At 41.6% G+C, this 16771-nt stretch overlaps 1 protein-coding gene across 6 annotated transcripts in view; it reads right to left on the reverse strand.

The window, feature by feature from the left end:
• Positions 1-16771, reverse strand: part of wdfy3 (WD repeat and FYVE domain containing 3) — a 363659-nt gene that overhangs the window by 335129 nt on the left and 11759 nt on the right. The window contains exon 2 of one of the 6 annotated variants that reach the window (XM_078213936.1): positions 2818-2957. The exons of the other annotated variants lie outside the window; for them this stretch is intronic. The gene's annotated coding sequence lies outside the window, so the exon portion shown is untranslated. The remainder of the gene's footprint in view (positions 1-2817; positions 2958-16771) is intronic. 6 annotated transcript variants of the gene reach the window in all.

The raw sequence follows: 16771 nt of genomic DNA on the forward strand, positions 1-16771 counted from the left end.
CTTCAAGTCTTTTTGACATTATTACACATTCTAGGTTTAGTTGATGCTTGCCTTCATTTTGCTTGCTTTCAGTTTGATATGATAGCCATTACCGAGACATGATTATAAAGCGAACATGGCTTGGACTTGAATATTCAAGAGTACCTGATATTTTGGAAGGACAGGAAGGAAAAGGTGGGTGGCTCTATTAATAAAGGTTGCTTTTAATAAAAGATGTCAGTACAGTAGTGAGAAGTGATCTTGGTTCAGAGAATCAAGAGATAGTTTGGGTGCAGTTAGAGTAAATGCTGGGAAGATGTTTCCTCTCATGAGGGAATCTAGAACTCAAGAGATGATTTCAAAATAAGAGACTTCCCATTCAAGACAGAGATGAGGATGCATCACCAATGGTGGACAAACAGGGAAGTGGGAGTTAAGGCCACAATCAGATCCATCATGATCTTATTGAATGGTGAAGCAGGCTTGATAGGCCGAATGGCCTACTCCTGCTCCTATTTTTTATGATCTTATGAAAGAGTTCTTTCAAGCCAAGTATTGCAGATGAAGGAGGACGATGGGTAGTGATGGTGTACATGTCAACTTACTTAATTTCTTTAAAGAAGTTTTACACAGGAGACTGTTCAAGAAAATTAAGGGGTATACAATTAAGGACAGATAGCAAATTGGATTGTATGGAATAAACAGACATTAGGGGTTAAGGATAATTGCTCAGTGATCAGAAGTGGGTGTCAATATAGAATCATAAAATTACTGCACTGAAGGAGACCATTTGGTGGTCATTCCCATGCCTACTCCCTGCAAGACCAATTTAGCTAGTCTTACTCCCCTCTTCTTTCCAAACAGCTCCACACATTTATTTTCTTCAGCTGCTTATTCAACTCCCCTTTGAAAGTTATGATTGCATTTGCACTCACAGGTTGTGCATTCAGATCCTAACCACTCTCTACATTAAAGCTTTTCATGTCATCATTAGTTCCTTTGCCAATCACCTGAAATTGATGTCCCCTGATCCTTGAGTGTTCTGTCAATTTTCTCCTCATCTACTTGCTCCAGATCCTCGGCTGAAGGGTCATCAACATGGAACATTGATTCTGATTTCTCCACAGATGCTGCCTGATATGCTTAATGTTTCTAAATTTCAGGTTACCTTATAAATTTGGGCCATGGGATGCACAGCAATAGATCAGACGTATTAGCAACTGGCTAGTTGATAACATAGTGGAGCATGAAGTGGTATCTAGGTATCGGCCATGGCATAATGCTAAGGTGTGGAGATGCTGGCATTGGACTGGGGTAAACACAGTACGAAGTTCAACAACACCAGGTTAAAGTCCAACAGGTTTATTTGGTAGCAAAAACCACAAGCTTTTGGAGGCTCCGAAAGCTTGTGGCCTTTGCTACCAAATAAACCTGTTGGACTTTAACCTGGTGTTGTTAAACTTCTTATAATGCTAAGGTACAGAGCAATGTTGGGAACACAACTACTTGTAGTTTTTTTCATTTAAATTATGTGAAGTATGGAACTGTAGCCATGGTGTCCAAAGACCGAAGTGTGAAAAGTGAATACAGTGGCAAATGACATCATTGTATACAATTCCAAACAAAAACTAGAGAAGCTATATAGATAGAAAAGTGGAGGGGTAAAAATAATGATTCCTAGCTAAACTACCCCGAGTTACTCAAACAGGCTGAGGGGCTTTGGTACATTTACTTCTGAGCATCACTGACATATGCAGGTAGTTGAATTGACAAAGGTCTATGAAACGTCTGGATAACATGCCTGTTGAGAGATACTCCAATTTACCAGGTTGGGGAGGAGGAGGGGACAAAAGTTTAAACTTTGCAAAACCAGTGATTTATTAGATGTTATGCTCTTCTCCCTATTAAATCTCTGGAATACATGGACAGAATATTCCCAAAATTTGTCAGTGCCAGGTTCTGACTGAAAACCAGTGTGCTTTTCTCCACAAACACAGCCGAGTTTTCAGGCCAGATTTTCTGAAGGCATGGTTGACACCATCACTCTGACAAGGCGGGACTTGATAGGTCCAGGAAGGCCGACTCGGCTGCATATAGAAAACAGGACGCCATCTTTACAGGGCTCCCCGATCTGCATTTAAAATACCACCCCAGGGACACAGGACCACCACCACCACAAGCATCGGGGCAACTCCACACCACAGAAGTATCAGGGGCACTCTCTGCCCACCACAGAAGTATCAGGGGGACGCTTCCACCCTCCACAGCCATCACCCTTTGCCCCTCACAGGCATCAGGGCTCTCCTCTCTCCACATCCCCCACCCCCCTCCATGGAGGAGAGTTAGACCCTCACAGGCGCCCAGTTGACAGTGTCCCTTCATGCACAACCCCAGCTGGAGAAAGGTCATGGACGAGCGTTACGGTGTAAAGCCCTTTAATTATACTAAAATGTATTCAAATGCATGGAAATCAGGTTCATGCCCTCATTGGGCATGAACATGGTCATGTCACCGGTGGTGGTGGTGGGATCTCAAACCGAGAGAAAGAGAGAGAGATTAATAAACTTAAACTTTAAGGTTTGAAGGACCAGCTTTTTTTTTCTACTGATCAATGTTGTAGGTTCATGGGAGGAAATCAATTCTGAAATATTGTTGAAGTACAACTTGCAACTGAACAAAGAAAATAAAATTTAATCTGGCCTCTCTGATACTACATTTGGAATACTGCGTACAGTCTTAGGTTTTCTTTTTAAATAGGGAAACTATTGGAAAGAATGCAAAGGAAAGCAAATAGATTTTCCAGAATTAAGAGGAAGGAGGTATGGTAAATTAACTTACCTGGACTATTTTGATCTTGAAAAATGTCAGGGATGATTTCGATTTGATCAAAACTTATATCTCTGATGGGGGTGGATGCACGAGGCGAAGTTGTTTAGACAGAGTAAGTTTTACTCCTGTGCAAGAAGTTGCAAAAAGGTCTATAATTGTAAACAAATATAGGGGAGATCAAGACATCTCGACAGTAAATAGTTGATAAAAATGTGCAGCAGAACACCAACAAGGATGACGGAACAAGAAATGACAGGGTCAAAACACATGATTCAGGATTATTCGACAGTTAGAAACAATCTAATTATTAAAATAAAAACAGAAAAGACAAAAATTCACAGTAGGCTAAGTTTGCATCTTTAAAAGAGAAAAGATGTTTTATGATAATTGTGTGCACTTCATTTTTATTTTCGATTTCTAATATTTGCATCTTTCTATATTGCAGTCCGATTCACATGACTTGATAGCATGCATTTTCTACTGCAATGGTAAAACCAGGAGCTCTGGGGCTCAGGCTAGTTCCAGCAGCCCAATAACCAGGGGTTTCTGTTTATTTTTTGGATACTACATTAGCAGAAAGCTATAGCAAAGTCATACTCAAGAGCTCAGTACAAGAGAGCTAGCATAAGATGTGACATCGGATGGCAAACAAGAACTGTTTGTTGATGCCCTAAAAATATATTGCCTGCATTTTCAATTTCCCCCCTTCTCATTTTTTATTGAATCTTTTCTTTATTCCTCTTTTACTGAGTGAATGGTTTTAACAATAGCAAGAGAACAATATTCTTTGCCTTGCTGCCAGTTGACCAGATAAAAGAATAGCCACCCTCTTCCCCCAATCCAAAGAGCAGAGAAAAATTGCACACTGGGAGTTTCAATCTCCATTTGCTGCTCGTTAGCTATCATTTTCAACTTAAAGTAACACATAGCATGCAGCTATAACAGAGAAATAGCCTATGCAAAAGGATAATGATTAAGTGCAATGTAGAGCACTGAATATCAGATAAACAGTCTGATAATTTACCAATGAAGAGAGCTTGAAATTAGGTAGAACTGGGCATCATTAGCATACATGGGAAAGCTAACCCTGTGCTTTCAAAAGATGTTATTGAGTAGCAGCATATAGATGAGAAATAGGAAGAGGGCCAAGGATTGATCTTTGGGAAATACCAGATGTAATAGTGCAGGAGGAGGATCAGCAGTCATTTCAAGTCAATACTCCGGCTACAATTAGGTGGATGGGAATGGAACAGGTGAGAACGGTATCACCAAGCTGAACAACAAAGGGAAGGTATTGGAGGAGGATAATATGGTCAAATGCATCAAAGGCTGCAGACATGTCAAGAAGGAAGAGGAAGAATGTCTTTGCCAGAGTCACATAGATATCATGTGTGATTTTAAGAGGTGTTTTGATACTGTGGCTAGAACAGAAACGATGTGGAGATGCCGGCGTTGGACTGGGGTAAGCACAGTAACGATGTGGAGATGCCGGCGTTGGACTGGGGTAAGCACAGTAAGAAGTCTCACAACACCAGGTTAAAGTCCAACAGGTTTATTTGGTAGCAAATACCATAAGCTTTCGGAGCAATGCTCCTTCGTCAGATGGAGTGGTCTCTGTACAGTAACCACAGAGCTCCAGGAAAGATGGACATTGATGTGGAAGATGACAATCACTCAAGGACTTTGGAAAGGAAGGTTGGAAATGAGACAGGTGTTTGTACGGACAATGGATTCAAAGGTTTTTTTTTGAGGAGAGGGATGATGACAGCAGATTTAAAGGAGTAACATCTGAAGAGAAACAACAGATAACAATATCAGCTAACGTGGGGATCAGGAGATGATGGTGGATGGTCACAGCAATGATCATTGGAGAAGCAAGTGGATCTCGTGGATAAGATGTGCACACAGAGTAAGAGGAGAAACCAAAGAAGATTGCAAGTTGAAGGGGATACTTTGCAGCAAGTGTGGCCTGGAGAGCTAGGGTAAGGAAAGGAGGAGGGTGGGGAAACATGGTAGAGGCAGCTGATTGGAGGATCTCATTCTTGTTGATCGAAAAAAATCCATGAATTTTTTGCAACTGTATTGGAAGTGAGGGGAGAGAAGACAAGGGAGAGAAGTTTGTCACAAGACTTTCAACTTCTGACTGACTGGAAATGCTGCATTTGAACTAAGTCAGAGCAAACTGCTTAAGACCACATTCCAAAGTGAAGGTGAGAAACCAACAAATCACCCTCAGGGGAGTGTGAAGAGAGATTTCCTATGATCCATTGAAACTCGTAACTGTTAAGGAAGTGACATTAAAAATACAAAGTACTGGGTATTGAAACAATGACTGCCACAGACAGACACACCCACAATTGCTTGGAAATACACAATGGGGTAAGGTATTTCAAGACATGGTTGCCGAGCTGCTAGAAAGATTGCAAGCGACGCAGTCACTGTAAAGAAAGTCTTCAGCAAAAGAAACAAACTTTGGAATAAGTGTGTCACCTGGTTCAAGAAGCTAGCTCTATCAGAAACCTGTCAGCGAACTGAGATTTTGAAATAATTGCAACATCTTTGACATCTGACCTCATCCAAGAAACCAACTAATCTAAATTGATCATGGTATTTAAAATCTACACCACAAGGACAAAGGACATTTAACTGTATATTTTTAATTTTTTTTTCATTGTACTAACTACCTTTATTTCTGATAGGTGCGCGTGTCTGAATGAATGGATAAGGGTCAAATGCTCAATGTCGCATTTTTATTATTTTTCTTGGGTATCGTGGTTAATGACATTGCTTTTTGACTCAAAAAAAACTTTGTCTGATCAGCATCTTATTGCTCACAGCTTAAATAGTTAAATAAATCCTGATTTAGAAAAAGCATATCCTCGTCTATAAGAAACTTAAACCTTTCCTGCGACCAATTGAGGAGGTTGAATAGAATTTCTCTCTTATTTGGTCATAACAAGTTTAAGACTGTTTTCAATAGAGATAAGAAGCTAGGAGTTATCTTTGCATTCCAGGATGATCATGGATTCATGAGCAGTTTCAGCAGAGAAGAGCAGAGCCTGATTTTGTTTTATGTAGTCCAGCCAGGTTTGATGGTTAAACCAATTATCCACCATACCCTTTTAAGTTTGTGCCACTGGGAAATAAGGGGGTGCAGATGTGAGCCATGCCTGGGAGATGGCCTGCATGAGAGAGTAATGATTTTATTGGGGAAAGATGAAGCTGAGAGTGCAGCTGAACAAGTCGGTAGCTGCAGAACTGTGGGGCAAATGGAAGGCCAGAGCATCCCCCCCCCCTCCCCCCCAGAAGCAAATACAGGAGGAGGTATGGTTGAGATGCAGAAGAGGGGTGTGGCGAGCAAGTCCTCCACAGAAGTGAGAAGAGATGACCTCATCTGTGATGGGTACATTTAGGCGAGCAAAATGACATGGTCAAGAGTATATGAAAATGGATTGGTGAGTTTACATGAGGGAGAAATTTATTCAGGATAAGATGGCAGTTAACATAAAATAGAGGACATGATGGGTTGAGTTGGAGATTGAAATGACCAAGGTGAGAGGTTGTTTGGTGCCGAAGCTGACCAAGGAAAGCAGTGAAGTTATCTCAGTGGTTAAATTTTGATTGTATTTTGAAGATCTGTAGAGAAAGATAATTTTAAATATGAAATGTGAGAGGTGGAACAACAGAGATGCTCAGGAGGAGGACAGGACAAGGTGTGATCTGCTGGTAAACGCCAAATTGCCAATGCGATAATCTTGATGGGGCACTTGGTAGAAGATAGAATCAGCAGGGAGGTTTCATTTAGAGCAAAAACTGTAATTACTCCTTAGCCAGATTTCTCTTAAGGTCATGCTGTCAGTGCAATAGGCCAAGTAAATTCATGCTTAGCAAGTGAACAGACACTATGGAGGGCGATACTTAGAGAAGCAGTGAGAGCTAATCCATTGGCTGAGTCCACAGGGTCAGTAATGGGAGCAGTGAATTAGATTGGAAGGAGATTGGCAAAATTAATTCCCACATAGAGCAGCAAGGTTAATGCAAGTGCCGGATTGGGCAATTAGGGTTGCTGTTCACAATGAGCCAGTGCCACATGCCTCCATGAGCTCAGTAAAGGATGAGAGGCACAGAAAACTGTAGTGTTATCCAAGAGGGAGTCGACAACAAAAGAGGTGCAAGGTCAAGTACTGCAGGGTTTGATAAGGAATTGGGAGCACATAATACTGAGAAGGATGGTGTTAAAGGAGGCATAACGATACAAAGGGGTCCAAGCGGAGTAAACATGACAGTGGAGTCAACATGAAGGATCAACAAACTGCTGTGAATTCAGAGACAAGTGGAACAAGTGGAACAAATCAAGTTCAGAGTTCATTATGGACATCAACCCCAATTGATCAATCCCAACTCAGGTTAATCCATCTGTCCTATTGGCCAACTGGGGACTAATTTGAATCCAGCTCATAAATTATTTGAGGGTAGTATCAGAAGGTGCACAGAGCAAAATATTTTCTGGGGAATTGGAACACAGGTGTACAGAGTCAATTTCAGGGTCAGAAAAGGGAGCAAAGATTTTCCTCTTTGGCCCAAGCAAATAATTTTCTGGTCCGCAACATAATGAAGCTGAAAACCAATATAACAAGTGGCTAATCACAAGTTCAGCAGAAGATTGATATTAATATATTTTAATGAGGTCCTTCCTGTAATTATCTCCTTTTTAACCTTCCATTACATCATCACCCCCACTTTAGAATTGAAATCAATTTTGTCACTTATGTGAGCCTACCTCAATGTGGCCATCTCTTTTGTGCTGTGAACTGCAGAATGGATTATTCAATACATAACATCTCAGCATAATCTCTGAAGACTTAAACTCCATTAAAGACATCAGAGCCTCAAGAATCCACATGCTAACCTCAAAAAGACACTGCCAGTTATCACGCCTGAAAATGTTATATTCGTAAAGTAACAGATATAGTGGCCTGGATTTTGCAGTTAATAAAGTAACAGCACCAGGTGTTCATTGCTCTCAAGCAGTTCACAGACTATCTGTAGGTTATTGATCTGCAATGTGTTGTTGCTGGGTAACTGATCAGGCATGGCACCATCTACAGGGGATCTATAGTGCAAGAACAGGGAAAGCAACAAACCATCTCTTCAACCAGATTGAAAATCCCTTATGGGGTTACAGTGTCTAAACTAGGAAGTATAAATTAGTCTTAGGTCAATGCCAAATTATGTACAGGAATAAAATAGAACAGGAAAGAAAGATGGGCGTTTAAAATGTTTAATAGATCAAACAATAATCAAAATCTGATGGAATGTGACTCCACACTAGTAAAAGTTAATTTTCAGGACCAAAAACATTATTTATCAGCTATTAAGATTTATCATGCTATTAAAAATTCACTTACACCCAATTGCAACAATCTGAACATTTTCTGGTGCGTTTAGTCTATATCTAGGGGCTATTTAGATGCAGAGTCACTTAGCAAGTTTCTGATGTAGTGCAGCTTGTGGAAGAGCAAGGCAAATGGGACATTAACTTCCGGATTTCCACATTTAAACACCGAGGCGCTGACAACAGGTTACTGTCCAATTTTCTCCTTAATAACGTTGAATGCATAAAGGAAAAAGTGGTGGAGTGGCACTGCTGGTTAAAGAGGAAATTAACACAAAGTGAGAAAGGATATTAGCTCTGACAATGTGGAGTCTGTATGGGTAGAGTTGAGAAATACCAAGGGGCAAAAAACATTAATGTGCGTCATATACAGACCCCCAAACTGCAGTGGTAATGTTGGGAATGGCATTAAACATGAAATTAGAAATGCACGTGATAAGGGAATATCGGTGATCATGGGTGATTTTAATCTGCACACAGATTGGGCAAATCAAATTAGCCACAATGCCGTAGAGGAGGAATTCCTGGAATGTATGCGGGGTGGTTTTCTTGACCAATATGTGAAGGAATCAACTAGCGAGCAGGCCATCTTAGATTGGGTACTGTGTAATGAGAAGGGAATCATTGTCAATCTAGCTGTACGAGACCCCTTGAGGATGAGTGACCATAACATGATAGATTTTTATCAAGATGGAGAGTGAAATAGTTCATTCAGAGACAAGGGTGCTGAATCTTAATAAAGGAAACCATGAGGATATGAGGCATGAGTTGGCCTTGATAGATTGGGGAGAGTTACTTAAAGGAATGACAGTGGATAGGCAATGGCAAACATTGTTTATTCCTGTCTGGCACAAAAGCAAAATGGGTAAGAGGGCAAAGATGTGGAGATGCCGGCGTTGGACTGGGGTAAACACAGTAAGAGTTTTAACAACACCAGGTTAAAGTCCAACAGGTTTATTTGGTTGCAAATACCATTCCTGGTGTTAAAACTCTTACTAAGAGGGCCAATCCATGGCTTACAAAAGAAATTAGAGTATCCAATCCAAGGAAGAAGCATACAGAGTGGCCAAGAAAAATAACAGGTCTGAGGATTGGGAGCAGTTTAGAATTCAGTAAAGAAGGAACAAGGAATTGATTAAGATGGGGAAAATACAGTACAAAAGTAAGCTTGCAGGGAACATAAAGACTGACACTAAGAGTTTCTATAGATACATGAAGAGAAAAAGGTTGAAGACAAATGTAGATTCCCTACAATCAGAAACAGGGGGGGGAACAAAGAAATGGCTGAGCAACTGAATGCATACTTTGGTTCTGTCTTCACAAAAGAGGACACAAATCAGAAACCAGAAATGCTGGAGAATGCAAGATTTAGAGAGAGGGAAGAACTGAAGGAGATCAATATTGATAGAGAAATGGTGCTGGAAAAATGATGGGATTGAAGGCAGATAAATCCCCAAGGCCTGATAATCTACATCCCAGAGTACATAAGGGAGTGGCTCTAGAAATAGTGGATGCATTGGTGGTCATCTTCCAGGAGATTGGAGGTTAGCTAATGTCACTCCAATATTCAAAAAGGGAGGCAGAGAGAAAACAGGAAATTACAGACCAGTAAGCCTAATATCAGTAGTGGGGAAAATTCTCGAATCCATTATCAAGGACTTTACAGCGGAGTATTTAGAAAGCAGCGGCAGGATCAGACAGAGTCAACATGGATTTATGAAGGGGAAATCATGCTTGGCAAATCTGTTGGAATTGTCTGAAGATGTAACTAGCAGAGTTGACAAGGGGGAGACAGTCAATGTGATATGTTTGGACATTCAGAAAGCGTTTGACAAAGTCCCGCATAAGAGATTATTGTGCAAGATTAAAGCACATGGGATTGGGGGAAGTGTGTTGAGATGGATAGAAAAATGGTTGGCAGAAAGGAAACAAAGAGTGGGAATTAATGGGCCCTTTTCAAATTAGCAGGCATTAGCTAGTGGGGTGCCACAGGGATCGGTGCTGGAACCGCAGCTATTCACAATATATATTAATGATTTGGATAAGGGAACAAAATGTAACATCTCAAAGCTTGCAGATGATACCAAGTTGGGTGGGAGGGTGAACTGTGATGAGGATGTAGAGATCCTTCAGCATGATCTGGACAGGTTGGATGAGTGGGCAAATCAATGACAGATGCAGTATTTGATTAATGTGAGCTTATTCACTTTAGAAGCAAAAACAAGGTGGCAGATTACTACCTAAATGGCTGCAAATTGGGAGAGGGGAGTGTGCAGCGAAACCTGGATATCCTCGTGCGCCAGTCGCTGAAGGTAAGCATGTAGGTGCAGCAGGCGGTAAAGAAGGCAAATGGTATGTTGGCCTTCATAGCGAGAGTACAGGAGCAGGAATGTGTTGTTGCAATTATACAGGGCCTTGTGAGGCCACACCTAGAAAATCGTATGCAGTTTTGGTCTCTATCTGAAGAATGTTCTTGCTCTCAAGGGAATGCTACGAAGGTTTACCAGCCTGATTCCTGGGATAACCGGACAGACATATGGGGAGAGACTGAGTTGGTTAGGATCGCATTCGCTGGAGTTCAGAAGAATGAGGGGTGATCACATAGAAACCTATAAAATTCTAACAGGACTGGACAGGATAGATGCAAGGAGGATGTTCCCAATGGTGGGGGTGTTCAGAACCAGGGGTCACAGTCTGAGGATACAGGGTTGACCATTGAAGACAAATGAGAGAAATTTCTTCACCCAGAGAGTGGTCAGCCTATGGAATTCACTACCATAGAAAGCAATACTAGAATATTGTGCGCGGTTTTGGTCTCTTTTTCTGAGGAAGGACGTTCTTGCTCTCGAAGGAGTGCAGCGAAGGTTTACCAGGCTGATTCTGAGGATGGCGAGACTGATGTATGAGGAGAGATTGACTGGGTTATGATTGTTTTTGCTGGAGTTCAGATGAGGGGGGAATCTCATAAAATTCTTAAAAGACTTATAAAATTCTAATAGGTCTAGACAGGGTAGATGCAGAGAGGATGTTCCTGATGGTGGGGGAGTGCAGAACCAGGGGTCACAGTCTGAGAATTCAGGGTAGACCATTTAGGACGGAGGTGAAGAGATACTTCTTCACCCAAGGAGTGGTGAGCCTGTGGAATTCATTACCACAGGAAGTAGTTGATGTCAAAACATTGAGTGTATTCAAGAGGCGGTTAGATATAGCATTTGGGGCGAATGGGATCAAAGGTTATGGGGAGAAAGCAGGAATAGGCTATTGAGTTGGACGATTAGCCATGATCGTAATGAATGGCGGAGCAGGCTCGAAGGACCAAATGGTCTCCTCCTGCTCCTATCTTCCTTGTTTCTATGTATCTATGCTAATCGCCTCATTGTGATCAAGAAAAATTTGGAATTAACAGCTAAACTAGCTGCACACTATGAATACTCAAGTTTGCATCCCATGGACATGAAGTGAAGATGAAGGTCACAACAGAACAAATGACCAGTATGGGAGAGGGTAAATGTTTAGAACAGCAGAGCAAGTATGGAGGAAAGTGGTCGAGGTTGCCAGCTGCAAAAATATCTTGTTGAATGAGTGCCAAAAGTTGGAAATTTAAAAGTGCAATTATAAGTTACTTTTTTTTATTCATTCGTGGGACATGGCGTCGCTGGTTGGCCAGCATTTATTGCCCATCCCTAGCCTACTTGTGATAAACATAAAAAACATATTTCTGGATCCTGAACGCAAGCAAGTAACCCACTGGTATAAAAAAAAGTTTCTAATGGAACACTGAAACGTGGACAATTTTTACTCCTCCCTCTCCTTTCTTCTCTGACAGCATAAACCCTATCAGAATCTTACCTAACAGGGGTGAAATTTTGGTTAAGTGCCAAAGCATTCTGGTTTCCTGAACTATACAAATGTGAGATGGGCACTGGAACTGTGTCAACCATATTGTTGTGGCTCTAGAGTCACATGTAGGCCAGACCAGGTAAGGACAGCAAATTTCCTTCCCTAAAGGGGCATTAGTGAACCAAATGGGTTTTTCCGACAATCGACAATGGTTTCATGGTCATCAGTAAATTCTTAATTCCAGATTTTTTTTATTGAATTCAAATTTCACCCTCTACCGTGGCGGGATTCAAGACTAGCTGAGTTTCTAGATAATGATAATACCACATCACTTGCCCACTTGGTTGAACAGATCTTTTTTCTAGCTATGGGAAAAGAAAGAAAGTTCTGAATGAAGGTACAGGGACATGTGTGGTTAAGGAGACAAGAAAATTGTCAGAGATGATCTAATCTGTGACAGAGACCATGGGAGTAGGGAACTACATGAGATGGCAAAGACGAGCAAGTTTTTGTGAGGAGCACTGCTTCAACAGATGAAGATGTTTAAAGAGGACAGGAGTACAGCGAAATTCGAAAAGGAAAGGCAAGATGAGAGCAAGATGGGAAATGAGAGAGGAGAGCATAAACTCAGCCGTACAAGACCTGACAATGATTGACACTAACACCGGGTGAACAAAATTCAAGCGTTCCATTCTTCAACATGATGATATTCATCTTGATGAGAAACTTCTGAAAATCTGATGTGCAAAACACCAGATCTGGAACGAATAATCAAACCTTCTGCCCTGTTAAGTCTGGAAATTCTATGGTTTTCTTATAGTTTGGCAGTTACTGAAATGAGAAAACTATTCTCCCCAGTCCTAAATATTGATCTATTGCTCCAGAGGTTCTATTGTTATAATCCTAATTGCCAAAACTAACTTCACCTCGGTGGCAAAAACTTATTTCGCTTTTCAATAACTCTTTACTGTCTATGAAACACCAAATCCAAGTGACAGTTCCAGTGCCCATCTCACATTTGTATAGTTCAGGAAACCAGAATGCTTTGGCACTTAACCAAAATTTCATCCCTGTTAGGCAAGATTCTGATAGGGTTTATGCTGTCAGAGAAGAAAGGAGAAGGAGGAGTAAACATTGTCCACGTTTCAGTGTTCCATTAGAAACGTTTTTTATACCAGTGGATTACTTGCTTGCGTTCAGGATCCAGAAATATGTTTTTTATGTTTGATCACAAGTAGGCTTACATTAACAAGGCAATGAAGTTACTAAGTTACTGTGAAAATCTTCTAATTGCCTCACTCCAGCGCCTGTTCAGGTACACCAAGGGAGAATTTAGCATGGACAATGCACCTGATTAGCATGTCTTTCGGACTGTGGAAGGAAACCGGAGCATCTGGAGGAAACCCACACTGACACAGGGAGAACGTGCAGACTCTGCACAGATAGTGACCCAAGCCGGAAATCGAACCCGGGTTCCTGGCACTGAGGCAGCAGTGCGAACCACTGTCCCCAAATTGTGTTTGTCATGCAGGGGTGGGGTTGCATACTCATGGGGTGAGGTGTTTAAGAAAGGTGGAGACAATATTTTTCAAACTCTAACACTAAATCCCATACCACAATTCCTACAAAACAGCTGTACCTATACCATGCCCATTTTTATGGTGGTGGTCTACTTGGAAGTGTGCAAAAGTTCATATATATCAGGCCATTTATCAACAACTGGTATTTAAATAGAGCCTTTAACATAATAAAATATCCTAAGATACTTCGAAGTAGCATTATTGGAAAAACAATTGACAGACCACATATGAATATTAGTACAGGTGGCATATAATCTTTACTTTAATGTTGTCTTAAAGAAAAGGGTAAAGGCGGCAAAAGATTTAGGCAAGTAATTTCAGAACTTAGATCCCAGGCAGCTGAAGCTGTTTGTGGGAAGAGGTGAAGGTCTTTGGAGATGTGGAAGAGGTCAGAGTTGGAAGAACGCAGAGCTCTGAGGGTCGTAGGGCTGAAGGATGTTACAGAGAAAGGGATGGGTAAAGAGAGATTCGCAAACAAAAATTGAAAATTTGAGGCATTGCGGAACCAGTAGCAAATGTAGCTCAGAAAACACAAATGATGATTGAATAGAACTTGTTACAAGTCAGGATATGGACATAAGAGAATTGGATAAGTTAAAGCTGACAAAAGGGTGTGTGTGTGTGTGTGTGGTGGCATTGTTGGTCAGGGAAAATGTTACAGCGGTACTCAGGCAGGATAGATTAGGGAGCTTGTCTACAGAGGCCTGATGGGTGGAGCTGAGAAACAGGAAAGGTATGACCACATTAATGGGGTTGTATTATAGACCACCCAATAGTCAGCGAGAATTGGAGGAGCAAATCAGCAGAGAGATAGCTGACAACTGCAAGAAACACAAAGTTGTGATAGTAGGGGATTTTAATTTTCCACATATAGATTGGGACTCGCATACTGTTAAAGGTTTAGACGGGGTAGAGTTTGTAAAATGTGTTCAGGAGAATTTTCCACATCAGTATATAGAGGTGCCAACTAGAGAGGATGCGATATTGGATCTCCTTTTGGGAAATGAGTTAGGGCAGGTGATGGATGTGAGTGTGAGGGAACACTTTGGATCCAGTGATCATAATGCCATTAGTTTCAACCTGATCGTGGATAAGGATAGATCTGGTCCTCGGGTTGAAGTTCTGAACTGGAAAAAGGCCAAATTTGATGAAATGAGAAGGGATCTGGGAAGTGTGGATTGGCACAGGCTGTTCTCTGGCAAGGATGTAAATGGAAAGTGGGAGGCCTTCAAAGGAGAAATTTTGAGAGTGCAGAGTTTGTATGTTCCTGTCAGGATTAAAGGCAAAGTAAATGGGAATAAGGAACCTTGGTTCTCGAGGGAGATTGTAACACTGATTAGGAGGAAGAGAGAGTTGTATGAAATGTACAGGCAGCAAGGAACAGATCAGATGCTCGAGGAGTATAAAAAGTGCAAGAAGCTACTTAAGAGGGAAATCAGGAGGGCTAAAAGAAGACATGAGGTTGCTTTGGAGACAGAGTGAAGGAAAATCCAAAGAGCTTCTATAGGTATGTTAGGAGCAAAAGGATAGTGAGGGATAAAATTGGTCCTCTTGAAGACCAGAGTGGTAGACTGTGTATGGAACCAAAAGAGATGGGGGAGATACTAAATGGTTTTTTTGCATCCATATTTACTGAGGAAACGGGCATGGAGTCTACGGAAATATGGCAAACAGGTAGGGAGGTCATGGAACCTTTACAGATTAAAGGGGAGGAGGTGCTCGCTGTCTTGAGGCAAATCAGAGTGGATAAATCCCCAGGACCAGACAGGGTATTCCCACGGACCTTGAGGGAAGCTAGTGTTGAACTTGCAGGGGCCCTGGCAGACATATTTAAAATGTCAGTATTCACGGGGGAGGTGCCGGATGATTGGAGGGTGGCTCATGTTGTTCCGTTGTTTAAAAAAGGTTCCAAAAGAAATCCGGGTAATTATAGGCCAGTAAGTTTGACATCGGTGGTGGGCAAGTTATTAGAAGGTGTGATAAGGGATAGGATCTACAAATATTTGGATAGACAGGGACTTATTAGGGAGAGTCAACATGGCTTTGTGCATGGTAGGTCATGTTTGACCAATCTATTAGAGTTTTTCAAGGAGGTTACCAGGAAAGTGGATGAAGGGAAGGCGGTGGATGGTGTCTACCTGGATTTCAGCAAGGCCTTTGACAAGGTCCCTCATGGGAGGTTAGTTAGGAAGGTTCAGTCGCTGGGTATATATGGGGAGGTAGTAAATTGGATAAGACACTGGCTCAATGGAAGAAGCCAGAGCGTGGTTGTGGAGGATTGCTTTTCTGAGTGGAGGCCTGTGACTAGTGGTGTGCCGCAGGGATCGGTGTTGGGTCCATTGTTGTTTGTCATCAATGATCTGGATGATAATGTGGTAAATTGGATCAGCAAGTTTGCTGATGATACAAAGATTGGAGGTGTAGTGGACAGTGAGGAAGGTTTTCAAAGCTTGCAGAGGGATTTGGACCAACTAGAAAAATGGGCTGAAAAATGGCAAATGGAATTTAATGCAGACAAGTGAGAGATATTGCATTTTGGAAGGACAAACCAAAGTAGAACGTACAGGGTAAATGGTAGGACTCTGAAGAGTGCAGTTGACAGAGGGATCTGGGAATACAGGTACAGAATTCCCTAAAAGTGACGTCACAGGTGGATAGGGTCGTAAAGAATGCCTTTGGTACATTGGCCTTTATAAATCGGAGTATCGAGTATAAGAGTTGGAGTGTTATGGTAAGGTTACATAATAAGAAGTCTCACAACACCAGGTTAAAGTCCAACAGGTTTATTTGGTAGCAAATAAACCTGTTGGACTTTAACCTGGTGTTGTGAGACTTCTTACTGTGCTTACCCCAGTCCAACGCCGGCATCTCCACATCAAGGTTACATAAGGCATTGGTGAGGCCGAATTTGGAGTATTGTGTACAGTTTTGGTCACCTAGTTACAGGAAGGATGTAAATAAGATTGAAAGAGTGCAGAGAAGGTTCACAAGGATGTTGCCGGGACTTGAGAAGCTGAGTTACAGAGAGAGATTGAATAGGTTGGGACTTTATTCCCTGGAGCTTAAAAGATTGAGGGGAGATTTGGTAGAGGTGTATAAGATTTTGATGGGTATAGATAGAGTGAATGCAAGCAGGCTTTTTCTGCTG

Source organism: Mustelus asterias, chromosome 1 (genome assembly GCF_964213995.1).
Source record: "Mustelus asterias chromosome 1, sMusAst1.hap1.1, whole genome shotgun sequence".
Classification (NCBI taxonomy): domain Eukaryota; kingdom Metazoa; phylum Chordata; class Chondrichthyes; order Carcharhiniformes; family Triakidae; genus Mustelus; species Mustelus asterias.